At 35.9% G+C, this 14,609-nt stretch overlaps 1 protein-coding gene across 3 annotated transcripts in view; it reads left to right on the plus strand.

Annotated features, from left to right (window-relative positions):
* LOC135195057 (uncharacterized) overlaps positions 1-14,609 on the plus strand; it is a 153,326-nt gene continuing 138,717 nt past the window's right edge. For all 3 annotated transcript variants that reach the window (XM_064221406.1, XM_064221405.1, XM_064221410.1), the window contains exon 1: positions 1-131. The gene's annotated coding sequence lies outside the window, so the exon portion shown is untranslated. The remainder of the gene's footprint in view (positions 132-14,609) is intronic.

Below are 14,609 nucleotides of genomic sequence, written 5' to 3' on the forward strand. Positions count from 1 at the left end.
CTTGATTGACCAATCAACGTTCAGTTCTCAGTCACGTGACCAACAACAGTTCTTGTGTATTGTTATTATCAGTTTGTGGAAGCAACTTCACCTTCGCCTCCGGATTTTTTGTGTTTTATTCATCAAATCTGGTAAGGACTCGACGAGTATTTGTTGAATTATTGTCACATAGGGTTGAAGGTGAGTCCATTTCGGATAAGTGAAAGTGGAAGGTGATTGATTGAGAGCGAAATGCGACAACGATGACTACGAGGACCTTCGTGGAAGACGCCATTTTGCAGATCAGCTGTTTTTCGTGGACCTATTTGTGCCGTCGCTTGTCCGTCCAACTCCTCACATTTCCCTATGGGATGCTTAGCGAATTTGTGGGGTATGATATTTGAGAGAGTCGCTTTTGCTCATTTCTGTTGTAAAAATATATTTTTTGTAAAAATATATTTTTTTGGATGGGCTTCGTATATAGTAGTGTGGTAGGGAAGACCTTGGTCAGATAGACTCTTGTCAATGGGAGGCAGCTTAGCCGTATAGGTTATTAAGCTGAATAACTCAAGAGAACAATAGATTTTGGCCTATTTCTACAGCTATAGTTGGACATTAGTTGGATTTCCTTATCCCTGTCGGGCCTGGTCGTAGTATTGTAGGTTAGGCTATGTAGGGAGGCCTCTTTCTCTTTTTTTTTTTTTTTTTTTACTCCCTTTTGTATCGTGCGGGATAAATAATTTATTGACTTTTTAAAAATCTACCTATTTTCTTTCTTTTTTTTTACTCCCATTTGTTAGGTAGGCTTATTTTCTTATTTTTTTTTTACTTCCATTTTTATCGTGCGGGATAAATAATTAATTGACTTTTTTAAATTCAACTATTTTCTTTCTTTTTTTTTACTCCCATTTGTATCGTGCGGGATAAATAATTAATTGACTTTTTTAAATTCTACCTGAAATAGGTAGCTAGTTTGAGCTGCACGTTGAGAGCTAGACAATTTTATCCAAATAATAGCTTGGGGTATCCAGGCATATAATTGTGTAATGTGGGTAGCTACCCAGTACCCTGGAAACGTTAGGTCTACCTTAGTACAGGAATATTTGGTTGTAATTACAGTATGAAGGTTTGGGCTCTACCTGAAGCTTGAAAAAGTTTATTTAGGTTAAACTGACCTTTATGTAATCCATTGTTCATTTTTATAATTAGGTAAGATAGGCAAAATTATTTACCTGCACTAAACTTTGTTATAGCTATAGTTTAATGCACTTATTAGATTTTGGAAATCGGAAATGTGAAACCACAGTATTATCAGGTTCAGTATTCAGATTGCTGTTAGGCCTTAGACCATTAACCTAGTTTAGATCACAGTGGTGTAAGTTGAGGTGAAGTACTGTGTAGTAGGCTATGTGCAAATGTACTTTGTGTAAGGGATAAGGGTAATTGCACACGAAAGCCCTCTTGAGATGGGAGAGAAATCAGGACCAGTTTATAAAGTCCCTGCGTAACATTGAAACTTACGAAGCACACATTTGTACCAAGGCGTTTCATATTTTAAATTATTTTGTCTCGGAAGTTGATCTTTGGTACTCCTCATAGCCTACATAAGTATATAGTTTATTTGTTAGGCGACCTCATTTCTTTTATTTAGCTTCTGGCTGCTTTCCCTTTTTGTAACATCTGGCTTTTCCAACAAGGTTGAGTCTTGGTTGATTATTTTTGTCTAATCCATGTGAGCAAAGCAATTTTCCCCTAAGTCAGTGTATTATAATAATTCGCAAAGAGCTAAGTCTGCTCAGGTTTTTTTTTTTTTTTTTTTTTTTTTGGTTTTTTTTTTTTTTTTTTTTTTTAACATGGTCTTTGTAATTATATTATTTCAGGCAGCTTATGTTAGTCTAAAAAAAGTTTTTAAGCATAGAGAGTATCTTGAGAAGAAGTTTTTTGTTTTTGGTAATTTATCAAGGCTACATAGGATATGATGCTGTACCTACTAATCACAAATATTTATGCAGAAAAAATATCGGAAAGGCTATTTTGAATTACTGGACAAAGCAATGCTTCATACAGCATGAATAAGGGCATCACAACATTAAAGGGGATTACTTTGGCCATTAGGTAACTTGTTTATTAATATCACCAGGATTTTGGGTACAAGACAGAAGAAACTATTTTGTTAGTAACCTCAGTTACCAGGTTTTGAGGATAGTAAATAGTTGGGTGGAATGGATCTTGTCAAGATTAGTAAACCCACTATTTTTTAAAACAATATTATACTACTTTGATATATATTTATATTATATATACATATTTTGTACATATATATATATAATATATAAGTCAAAGTGGCAGAGTATTATCTTGAAAAATAGTGGGTTCGCTAATCTTGACATGATCTGGTGGAACATAACAAAAGAGTGGAAGAAAAGACCCCAGAGATGATGTTACCTAAAGGGATGTGTCCTTCCCCAGTTTTGTGATGTCAAAGGAAACTCATATACGTTGTACATTTAGTTTTCCATGTGTGTCCCATAGGCCTAGACATAAATGATTTGATCCAGCACCATAAATTGAAGGACTGTTATACATGGTTGCATGTCAATGAATGCTTTTTTTTTTTTTTTTTTTTTTTTCTTTTTTTTTTTCGCAGTTGCCATTTGGCATGCCATGTCACAGTGGAGTAGTACTGTATTCCTACTTTTTGAATGCAGCATAAAAGATTACCCACATTACATTCCTTTCTGCATCTACTTTGCAATATGATGGCCAGTATTACTTTATAATTGAGGGCAGTATCTAAGCTGGACCGTTTTTAAATTCAGAGGGATTAGATGTAGATTGTATCCATTGAACAACCAGCCATTTATTTTTTGTATTGATTCCAGTCAGGTCAGGTTTAGGTTGAAAGTCCTAAAGAATACAGGTATATACATTGTTTTTGTAACCGATGTCCTTTCAATTTTTTTTGTAAGAGAATACCTGAATTGGAAACGATATTACATTACAAAGGAAGTTCTGATTAAACAAACAATGATAAAGCCAAGCTAGGTATACAGTATTGTAAGCCTAATTGTGATAGATATTGTAATAGTAATTTGCAACTTTACTGTTTTAAGGAGCCAACAATATAGATAGCTTTCCATGTGCTGTGTAACATACAAAATTTATTTCTTTAGTCGTACGAAACCGTAACTTTATCGTAAACTTCCGTACTTTATCCATATGCTAAAGTTACTGTTACTGATGCAGTGAAACCATTGCGATAAGGTATTGGCTAGAGTGCATGAAACTTATTTATTCAAGGTTAGTGAACAGGACGTATTTTTCCTCCTTATTGACAACCACTAAGGTAGTATATAAATTGAAAGGCATAATTTGCTGCCCAGTGTTGATTTTATTTTTTTATATATTCAAATGATCTGCCAGTGGCTAACGTTCTTTGCACTTATACATTCAACGGTAAAGATCCCAGCTTCCCGCTCACGTTTTAGAGAAGCGGGAAGTCCTATGATTCTTTGAACTTCCCTTCTCTTAGTAAGCCATTCAATCTCGTACTCCACCACCCTCGACTAGCAGCAAAACACACCTGTTGTTGCCATGGTAACCGGTTTCGAACATTGTGGCAGGCTGCATGGTGGATCCTTCTATACTTAATCTATATTGTTTACATAATTTTATTACAATTTAATTTTCCTTTGAGGATATGGAAATTTTATTTGAAGCGCTATGTGATGTTATCATTATGATTCCAATAAGAATATATTTGTTACATTTGATGAGGACACATGTAGATACTTTATATTCCACTCCTGGCCTTCGTCTTCATTTGCTAGATTGAAACTTATTGAAGTCATCGTAACATGTCTCCACAATTTCATCTTGGCCTCGAGTATCCAACAACTATATTAATTAACATGTGAATCAAACGGTAGCAAATATTCTGTTGCTACAGACGAGCGGACTTTATTTTCTCTGATTTTATGTACGTCTTGTTTTCCACTTTTATTGCAATGCTGTTCGGTACCGTATCGTACGAGAGTTTAGGAGTGTTGTTACTGCTGGCGGTGTCGAGCTGCCAGCCGCACGACTCGCGATGCTAGGGTATAACATCCAAAATGGCGAATGTGAAGAAAAGCAAACATTGTTATAACCAGCAGGCTTTTCTCATGAGTAGCTGAGTCTTCGTTGTGTACAGCTAACGAAGGTAAAGACAACGATATATGATTAACCAATGGCTTGTTATTACGGTTGACCCAAAGAACAATATGCAAGCTATTCTTTTGTTTATCGTACGGTCTTGGGCGCTGGCTTTCTTCCAACGGCAAGATCTTTACAGATCTTTTTTAGTGGAAGATGTATAACAGTAGCATTCATGTATAGAGTATTTGGTATTATTATCTTTGTTCAGCCGCAATAATATTTATTATTGGGTCAATTCCATTTCCCCACTAGCAAGAATTATGAAGTATGACTTATTTCAAATTAAATGTAAACATGAATACACAGTGGCATTGGTAGTCATTTAAATCTTTGCAGCAAGGCGTTCATCACATACGCTTTCCAGGCAGCTCTCTGCATTTCCTTCCCCCCCTCCATCCCTCAATCCCCCACCCCTCACGTGGCGTCCATCAGCTGTTTTTTGTGACGTCACTTCTGGGAGGTAGTGGGGTACTCCCACCATCTGACGGGGGAGACATGCAGTATTGCCATATGCGGGTCGAGGTGAATGCCGTGCATAATAATGTCTCCATTGATTGTTGCACTTTTTTTGTTTAAGTTTCGAATTTCCGTTTATGGAAGTGAAGAGTAGCGTAGCTATCGATTAGTTGTTTATTGTTGCTGTATTACGTTACACGGCTTTTGGTTTAGACATGTTATTTCTTTCTAAGTTACATAAGTACGAAATTTGAGTTTTCGGGCGATTTCATCCTACAACGAATATTGTAAGCCATGCTTAATACTTGTTATATCTCTGCATCGTGTTTTCAGTTTCCGCATTTATATGTATATGTGTGTATAATTGTGTATTATATACATGATTATATGTATAACTTATTTATGATTGCCTGAATTTGTCACACACTGAGTTTTAAGGTTATCAATGTTGTTCGTGTACCCCCCCCCCCCCCCACCCCCCCCCCCCCACCATTACTTATCTTACATCTCTTTCGCTGGTGGCAGATCAAGTGTTAGTGGGATATAGGGGAGGTGGTGTTATTAAATCTCCTCGGAGGCGGCTTTTGGGGGTGTGGGAAATAAGTAGGGGCTAAAAGTGTCGTCGCCTTTTCCGGTTTCTCTCTATAATTTTGTATTTGTATGTTTATCAGTTTCCCGAAGCTGTCGTTGAAGAATCTCCATTGTGTAAAATATTTCCGCTATATCTTAATGTGTTTTCGTCGAGTTGAATTCTTCATTTATATAGCAATGTTTTCTTGTTAATTTCTCTCGCTTTGTTTTATTGTTAAAAGATAAAGGGGTCTGCCGTTTCAGTGACGTCCATATGTTGTTATTAAAATAAAATTGTCTTTGAGCCATCTTTTGGAATTGTCGGATATTTCCGGTTTCCTGCTCGTCGATCTTCAGAAGGGAATGGCCGTCTCGTAGGTGTCCCTCACCGCCCAAGCCTAACGTTGATATATACCAGGTCTCGGGTTGTTGGCCTTTTCGTACATGCCATAGGTCAGTGACTCGTAAGCCGTGGCACAGTCCTCCACCACCAGCAACACATCATCCATTTCGAAGAAAGCCAGTACCGTTTGTGCCAGTTGGTACATCACTCCCGGCCTCTTCAGGCTTATTATTTCTTGTCGATTCCGGGGCAGACCTCTCCCCAAAGGGGTTATATACTCATTGGTCAGGAAATTCCATTGTAGTTTTGGTTCTACTAGATATAGCGCTTTTGACTGACTTTCTTATTGTTGTTTAATCTTCATCTGTTTGTTTTCCAGTGTATCATATCAGCATGTGCTTGTTAGATATAAAATTGTATTTAAATAATGATAGTAAATATACCCCGCAGGGTAAGGGCAGCTGTATATTTTCTTGGCCAAAATGAACCCGTGGGTAGTGTAAAATTTGGCATACGTGAACCTTGTGAGAGAGAGAGAGAGAGAGAGAGAATGTTACATTACATATCAGCTACACTTCACATTGTTTCACGCGAAATGAACCCCCCCCCCCCCCTTCCCAACTCTCTCTCTCTGCCATGTTACCCTTTCAGTCATTGACCTCGACGAATGTGCCGCTGCGGTGGAGAAGACTTTATTGGAACGGACGGCGTGGTCTCAGAGAGGATGAGTGTGGAGCAGCCCAATGAGGGGAATTTTTAGCCTATCTGGCAGCTCAATTCACCCCCCCCCCACTTCTCTCTCTCTCTCTCTCTCTCTCTCTCTCTCTCTCTCTCTCTCTCTCTCTAGGGCCTCGTTCGATCCCCGAACCCGACGAGGAGGGAGGACGAAACTGTGTACGTGTGTTTTGTTGTCTAGTAATGTCGTCTAGGGCTGCTGTGCATTTAGAACTTGGATGTTACTCAGTTGTTGTTGGTCTCAGCTCAGATGGAGAGGGAAATAATAACACGGTAGAGCTTCTCGTCATGTAATTTCTCTCTCTCTCTCTCTCTCTCTCTCTCTCTCTCTCTCTCTCTCTCTCTCTCTCTCACTGAAGTATTTCATTGATCCTTTTCTTATTTTCTTCTCATCGATTATTTATCGACTGGAGCTTTCGTGGCACTGCTCCCCAAGGCTCTCCCCTTTGGAAATGTTTTATATCGATCCGTGTTGATGGTAGTGGGCTGGTAACTCGATATGGGGAGGAGGATAGTATGGTGGAGACCAGACCAGGAGAGTAGTAGTAACTCGATGAGGGAGTGTTTGGGGTTTGGTGGTGGTCACGGTACCAGGGTATGCAGCAGGGTTTGTGAAGTTTTCAGGTTGTAATTCTTTCAAAGAACACAAACGTACAGTACATTGCACACACACACACACACACACACACATATATATATTATATATATATATATATATATATATATATATATATATATATCAGTATGGGCATGCTTGTAAAGAAAAGTAAGTAATTAAATTGATTTTGATTATATATGGTCTGGGAAAAATTTTTGATTGTGATAAGATTATGATGTTCTGTTGTTGTTTTTCATATTTCTGATTATGATTACTTTAGGTTTGGTATATATTTTTATTATGATTAGAATTTGTCTTTTTGTGCATGATTAGATTATTATTTTATTATTATTATCACAATTTGCTGTGATTATTAGTAAAAAAAATATTCATTAGCAGTGATCAAGTACAATGCCTAAGTAGGTAGCAAACTACATCTCTTAGGTGCACTGTTCCATATTTGAATGCAGTAATATAACCATTTAAATAACTTGCTAACTAATGGTATATTAAAATCAAACAATGTGTGTAAATGGTGTTGTTTTTTCAATACAACACTTAATATATATATATATATATATATATAATATATATATATATATATATATATATATATATATAATATATATATTACTTCTATGAATTTATTTTTGTAATCAATGATAGGCAGTTCCACGATTGATAAACAGACTTATTTAAATGCACCGTAGCTACGCACCCCCACCCCCCTGGCAGCAGTTTATTTAAATTAACAAACTCTGCATTTCAAGTTCGATGAAGAATGTATAAGTAGGCTTTGTGTGCATTTGACTGATACAGGAGACAAGCAAGTTAAAAACATGTGATAGTGATTAGCTTTCAAAACATACTTGAACTCGAAAGCAAAGTGATTCATAGAAAATACTAAGAAATAATCGCAATAATCTCTGTTGATAATTGGATATTGTCAAGAAAAATAGGTTTATGGTTTTATTATCGCTGCTGGGTAATTTTTTTATGATTTGATTATGAATACGCCATCAGAGCCGTGATTCTATGATTTTTTTAATTTTTTTATTAGTAATCATAATATGCACGTGTCTGAAATTTATTATATATATATATATATATATATATATATATCTATATATATATATATATATATATATATATATATAGTGTATGCGGGCTTATAATCTTGAAGCAGTCACATTATGAAAAATAGTTTGTGGTGGTATAGTATATCTTGACGGGAAAGGATGCATTCATAAAATTGAGTGGGGAAATGACAGATTTGGAAGGAGGTTAGATATTTTTCGGGTGAAACTCCAAATAAGGAAACCGAAGGAAAAAACATTCAAATAATAAATGACGGAATGTGATGGATCGTCTCTTCAGGTATAAGGAGTAGAATGAATGAAAGTTAGAGCCCCATTGGAAATGGAGAGAAAGCTTCCCGCCATATTCGTTATTAATCGGAACGAACCGTTATTAACTATTTATTGACCCATTTTAAACTTGTTAAAGGGAAATGGTGTCAAGTCGTCGTCAAAATCAGAAGTTCATTCAATTTCCATTCGTGATGTCTGAAAGGAAAATCCCGGACTAATTTGACTTTGAATTATGTTTGGACGATTTTTGTTATCTGTATACAGATTATAATCACATAAAATCTATAAATTCACAACGATTTCCTTGTTTAAATTGGATCGTAAACAATGATAGGACACTTGGGAGTTTTCTATTGTCTGTTTCATTCCATCTGGCCTCTCGCCCACGTAGGTTGTAGACAGATGTGACAATACGCATAGATAGCTCTTTATTAGTTGAAATCAAAGTGACTGCGATAAGGGCGCAAATTATTTCTTGAGTAATAAATCTGAATGCTTATATGTAAACAAATCTCGAACGGGGGTGTTAGTGCCGTCGGTGTACCTCCTGTGGGGATATCTTAAGTTCTTTGTAGCGTGCCTTCAGCCCGTAGCTGCAACCTCTTTTGTTCCTTTTACTCTACCTCCTTTCATATTCTCTTTCTTCAACTTACTTTCCACCCTCTCCTAACACTTGCTTCATAGTGCAACTGCTAAGAGGTTTTCTCTCCTGTTACACCTTTCAAACCTTTTACTGTCAATTTCAGCGCTTGGCCTTTGGCCTAAATTCTAGATTCGTTTCAGTTATGTATACAAAGAGTCCTCACACCATCCTAATTAGGTCCTGAACATGCCAATTTGTTTTGGTAATTTAAGAAGCACACGACAGACGAGATTGTGTCAAACAATTTACACAGATCTAACACAAATGAACGACGGGCTTTCACTAATGAATAGTTGCATTGTAGGTAAATAAAAGACTTGGCAATGCGAATGCGAATAAAAGGTAAAATATTTAAATGATTTCTTGCATGTAAACATATGAATGGGGTGATATTCAAAATAGTATGAAAATTGTGTCTATGAAGCTGTTTGTCAAAAGTGAAGGAACGACCACTCAGCAGCGGTTAGAAGACGGGATTTTCTCCCCCCCTTTTTTTTCCTGTATGGTATTACGATTTTCTGCCAAAATACTTTCCATAGTTATACAATTTTGTTCTTGTATATTCAGATCAATATATCAGCTCACTCGTTGGGCAATTCCATGAGTATTTGCCGAGCAAATGTTATGTAAGCCATTGGAATGATGCATAGAAAGAATGAATAAGTAAATGTTACAAAAAATAATTTTGACTGATATATATAACAACAAAATGCTTAAAGTAATGATATATATGACAACAAAATGCTTAAAGTAAGGACAGAAAAATATCAAAATAAAAATTGACGAATTTGCCCATCGTTTACTGAAGAAATCATTGAATAATTATAACGATATCGGAAAGATGATTATCAGCCAATCGCTATCTAGCCATGCGGGTGTGCCACATCTTCACCTAAGGTGGACATATGGAATGAAATCGAGTAGTCTTGAGCTGCACATATGTTGATAAGGAAAAGTGCCCAACCTGTTTATTTCAAATTAGAGCAAACTGGTCCTTCCAGGTTAAGTTGCCGTGTCAAAGCATATAATTATTTCCGACTATTGAAAATTTTTGCACGATTTATCATCATTGATCACGGCATTTCTGAATGAGGTCACAGTTTTTTTTTCAGTCAAATTCATGTCTGCCATGTAGGTAGAATGAGAGACCAATTAAGGGTGATTAGTAACTTTCTCGAGACAGCCAAATCATGTACGTAGCTTGAGTGTATAGCACACACCCCATGTGTTGTATGAGGTGAACTTAAGTGCAGTAGCAAATGACAATTCTGTCAGTAGGTGGGACACGTAACTCGCATACCTTTATGGAACCTAAAGGCCGGAGAATGAGAGATAAAGGGGAGACGGAAGCTGCAATTGTGTTTAGTTTTTCGTAGGACGTTTATATGCGCGCGCACGCGCAGAGAGAAAAAGAGAAAGGTGGGGGCGACGAAGTTAGCTGTCTGAGGGCATTGAAGAGTAAGAGACCGTGAAGGGAAGTTAAAACTAGACAAAGAGGTGGGATGTCTTTTCTCAAGTACCGGAAGGGGGTTAGGGGGGGGGGGGGAGGGGGGGGGGGGTGAAAGAATACAGTACTAGAGAGAGAGGGAACAGGCGTTTAACCTCAAAAAGAAAGAGTGCACAAACACACACGCCGATATTTACATGCATTTGTGCATATGAATGATATTATATGTGTGTGTGTATATATATATATATATATATATATATATATATATATATATATATATATATCATATATATATATATATTTTATATATATATATATGCTTAAAAAATCACAGTAGATGCACGTGACTTCATAAATAAGCGAATACCACGGGAAATGATAGACAGGAATCCTTGCAAAAAGTGTGATAAAATCTATTACGGACAGACCGGCAAATCTCTTTCACAGCGTCTTAAGCAACATCAATATTCTGTGAGAACTGGGCAAATATCGAATGCATTATTTGTACATATGAGAGATTTAGACCATCCTATTAACTGGAGTCAGCAATGAGCCTTAGTCCCATGTAATGACACAGAATTAAAGGATATCATTGAATCTTGTTTTATCAAGTCAAATAATAGAAATGTTCTAAATTTAAGTCTGGTTTATTTAAACTTGATGCTTTCATAATGAAAAAAGTTGTAGATAAATATAAGCAACAAAATTAATATATTCAGTTTTTACATGTTTTGGACTGTAAAGATACTTTGTAATTTCGGTTAGGGTCAGAATCTGTTTAAGTTTGTGACCGTGTGATATCCGATAATCCTGGATTATCCCTTTTAATTTTTATTTTTACCCTTTTGATAATTAACCATCTGGTATTCCTGATCTTGTTTGTACTGAGGCCTTCCTCTCCGATTGTACTTTAGTAGCTCCTTGACGATGTCGAATAAAGACGAAAGCGCTTGGATTCCTGTCTATCATTTCCCGTGGTATTCGCTTATATATATATATATATATATATATATATATATATATATATATATAGTATATATATATATATATATATATATATTTTATATTTTTAAACAATACCTACTGAGTAACTTACACCAAAGGGGAATTGTAATTGGTAAGTCCCTAGCCGCCAGTAGAATTCGAACTGCCGCTGTGCTTGGCAGACAATGATTTCCAGAGGGGGGGAGGGGGGGGGCACCTGGTCAAGTGCCCTCCCCCTCCATGGATAAATTAGTAATGTGTAAGTATTTAATGCTTAAATTTGCCAAAGAAACTTCCCCTGCTAGTTATTTGTAAGCTACAGGTATTGGAAAAAATTTAAAAATTTTCATAATTCTCTCTCTCTCTCTCTCTCTCTCTCTCTCTCTCTCTCTCTCTCTCTCTCTCTCTCTCTCTCTCTCTCTCTCTCTCATATTGATTGAAGCAACTTTTTAAACCGCCAACACTGTTTCAGACAAAACAGATCCTGCTTATCAAACTTGGAGTTTTTTCATACCATGCTTGGCATTAACGACAGCAGTAGAGCAATAAATATACCGTAATTAGATTTCCAAAAGGCCTTTGACAAAGTTCCACACAAGAAACTAATGGCAAAAGTTAGCAGACTGGCTAACTAATGGGAAACAAGATCGTAATAAATGGTGAAGAATCAGAATTGTCAGATTGTAGGCTTTACTAGCAGGATAGCCAAATTTGCAGATGACACCAAAGTAGGTGTAAATGCAGCAGACCCAGATACAGTGGAAGAGAAAATAGGAGAGTGGTAAAAAATGTCAAATGCCTGTTAACCTGGATAAATGTAGTGTTACAAGTAGGAACAAATAACCCTTATGCCAACTACATGCTGCCTGGGAATGACATAAATAGCGTAGAACAAGAAGAGGACCTTGGAGTTTTAATTATCAAGGACTTAAAATCCACATGATGATGCATAAAAGCTGAAAAAAAGCCACAGAAACTAGTGGGATACAGTAAGAGGCAATTCAGATACAGAAATAAAGAGAAAGTGCTGCTGCTCTACATATCAATAGTTAGACAACATCTTGAGTATATATACAGTACAGTTTTGGTCATCAACATTTAAAAAAAAGGACATAAATAGACTAGAAAGGGTACAAGCATGAGCCACAAAGTTAATTCCATCCATCAGGCAGATAGGTTACTAGAGACACCTAGAGGGCCTGAATATGTATAACCTAGAAACACGACGATTGCCAGGACAACTAATAAAGACGTTCAAAATACTGAAAGGCATAACACAGGTAGACAGTAACTTCTTCACATTAAACGAAAACTAGGCAAGAAATAATGAATGGAAACTAAAACTGAAGAGATACAACACGGTATTGTGGGAACTTCTCATACAAGATATGTGACACATGGAATAAACTGCCACCTGAAGTTGTAAACAGCAGCAGTACAGAATAGGTCAAAAGAAAGCTAGACAAAATCATTAGAACACTGAATGAATTGTACAACTTGCTCCTAAAGATAAGTGAGCACATGATGTCTCCTCGGATGAATTAATAAGACTTTGAGACATCTTAACCCTAGTAACTCCTTGTAATTCAGTACATGCAATGTAGTATATGCCCACACACACACATTATATATATATATATATATATATATATATATATATATATATATATATATATATATATATATATATTTAAAACCAAGTGCCTCCCCACTGAAAAAATTTCTAGTTCCGCTACTGCTTGCCACCTGTCTGTTTGTCAAACTAGGCGGCAGTTCGAATCTCACTGGTAGCGTAGCACTTGTTTAATTATAATTCCCTATGGAAGTAAGTTAAGATAGAATTTTGAACGGAAATTGTGGGTTAAAATGTGTGAACATAAAAAAATGTAACAGTAAACATTTATATATATATATATATATATATATATATATATCTATATATATATATATATATATATATAGTATATATATATATATATGGATGTGTGTGTGTGTGTAATACTTTCAAATTAGTGTTAACATATTGGCAGAAATATTTACAGATTAAAAAGTATCAGGAAATATAGAAACTCGGTGAGAAAATTGGAGAGATGAGCAGTTATTCTCAAATTTTGTTCGCCTAGTTTGTTTTGGAGAAAGAAGCTATTTCTATACACAATGGTGAGAAAGAGAATATGAATAGTAATTTTTAAGATTTCAGATGAAAACCTTTAGAGGAAGGGAGCTACTAAAGGTTTTTTTTTTTCTTCTGAACCAGTTGCAATCTGATCGCTTGACACTTTGCGTTCTGGGGTTCCCTAGTCACCTCACACGCAGATGCGTATGCATAATTGTGTTTTCTTGAAAGAAGGTTAACAGGCCATATACAAAAACCAGTTCGTGAGAGCTTAAATAATGTGTGATATATGTATGTATATATATATATATATATATATATATATATATATATATATATATATATGTATGTATATATATTGTGTGTGTATTGTGTTGTGGGATGATGTAGTTTCATGTTCACTGTGAACATGTCTTTAAGGAGAGGTGTAGGAGTACAGAATTTGACAAAAGACTTGCGTCGTTCTGCCTGGGAGGTGGTTGTGATGGTGATGGTGACGTTGTATAGTATATACAAAATTCGCGTTTATATATATTGTCCTGACGTTTGTCTCTGTTCATAACCACAGAGATGAAATTAGGGATGCACCGGTACCAAATTTTTGGCCGATACCGATGCCTTTTACCTCCATATTACTCTTATTTAGGAGGATATATATTGTTACTAAAATCATTCTTGTTCTCTAGTTATAGTATATTAAAGGTTCAAAAGTTGAAAGGTCATATATTACTGATATATAAACAGTTTCAAAGGCACAAATTTCATTGAGAAAGAACATCAAGTATAACTATTTGGTATTTAATCCCTTTCTTTCTGGGTACAGTCTGGCTTATATTATGGCTATCATTAGAAGACTTCTAATATATAATTTAGTTACGTATACCTTACTTGAATTCATGGGGTGACGAGGAAGCTGACATCATTAATATATACTTTTATTCTGAGTTTTAATTTATAATTTGGCTACAGACTCATTTATTTAGATAATGAAAGGTTCTGGTAATGGAGGGGTTAATCCTTTGCCTCATTACAAGAGATGATATTGTTTTTATTAAGTAATCCCAAGAAAAATAAGATGACGGAACGGCCAGAGTTTGTTTCGCAGTATAGGTCAACAAAACATTCAACACAAAAAAACACAAATCCCTTTGCAAGTTCCAACTCATAC

Source organism: Macrobrachium nipponense, chromosome 15 (assembly GCF_015104395.2).
Source record: "Macrobrachium nipponense isolate FS-2020 chromosome 15, ASM1510439v2, whole genome shotgun sequence".
Taxonomy (NCBI): domain Eukaryota; kingdom Metazoa; phylum Arthropoda; class Malacostraca; order Decapoda; family Palaemonidae; genus Macrobrachium; species Macrobrachium nipponense.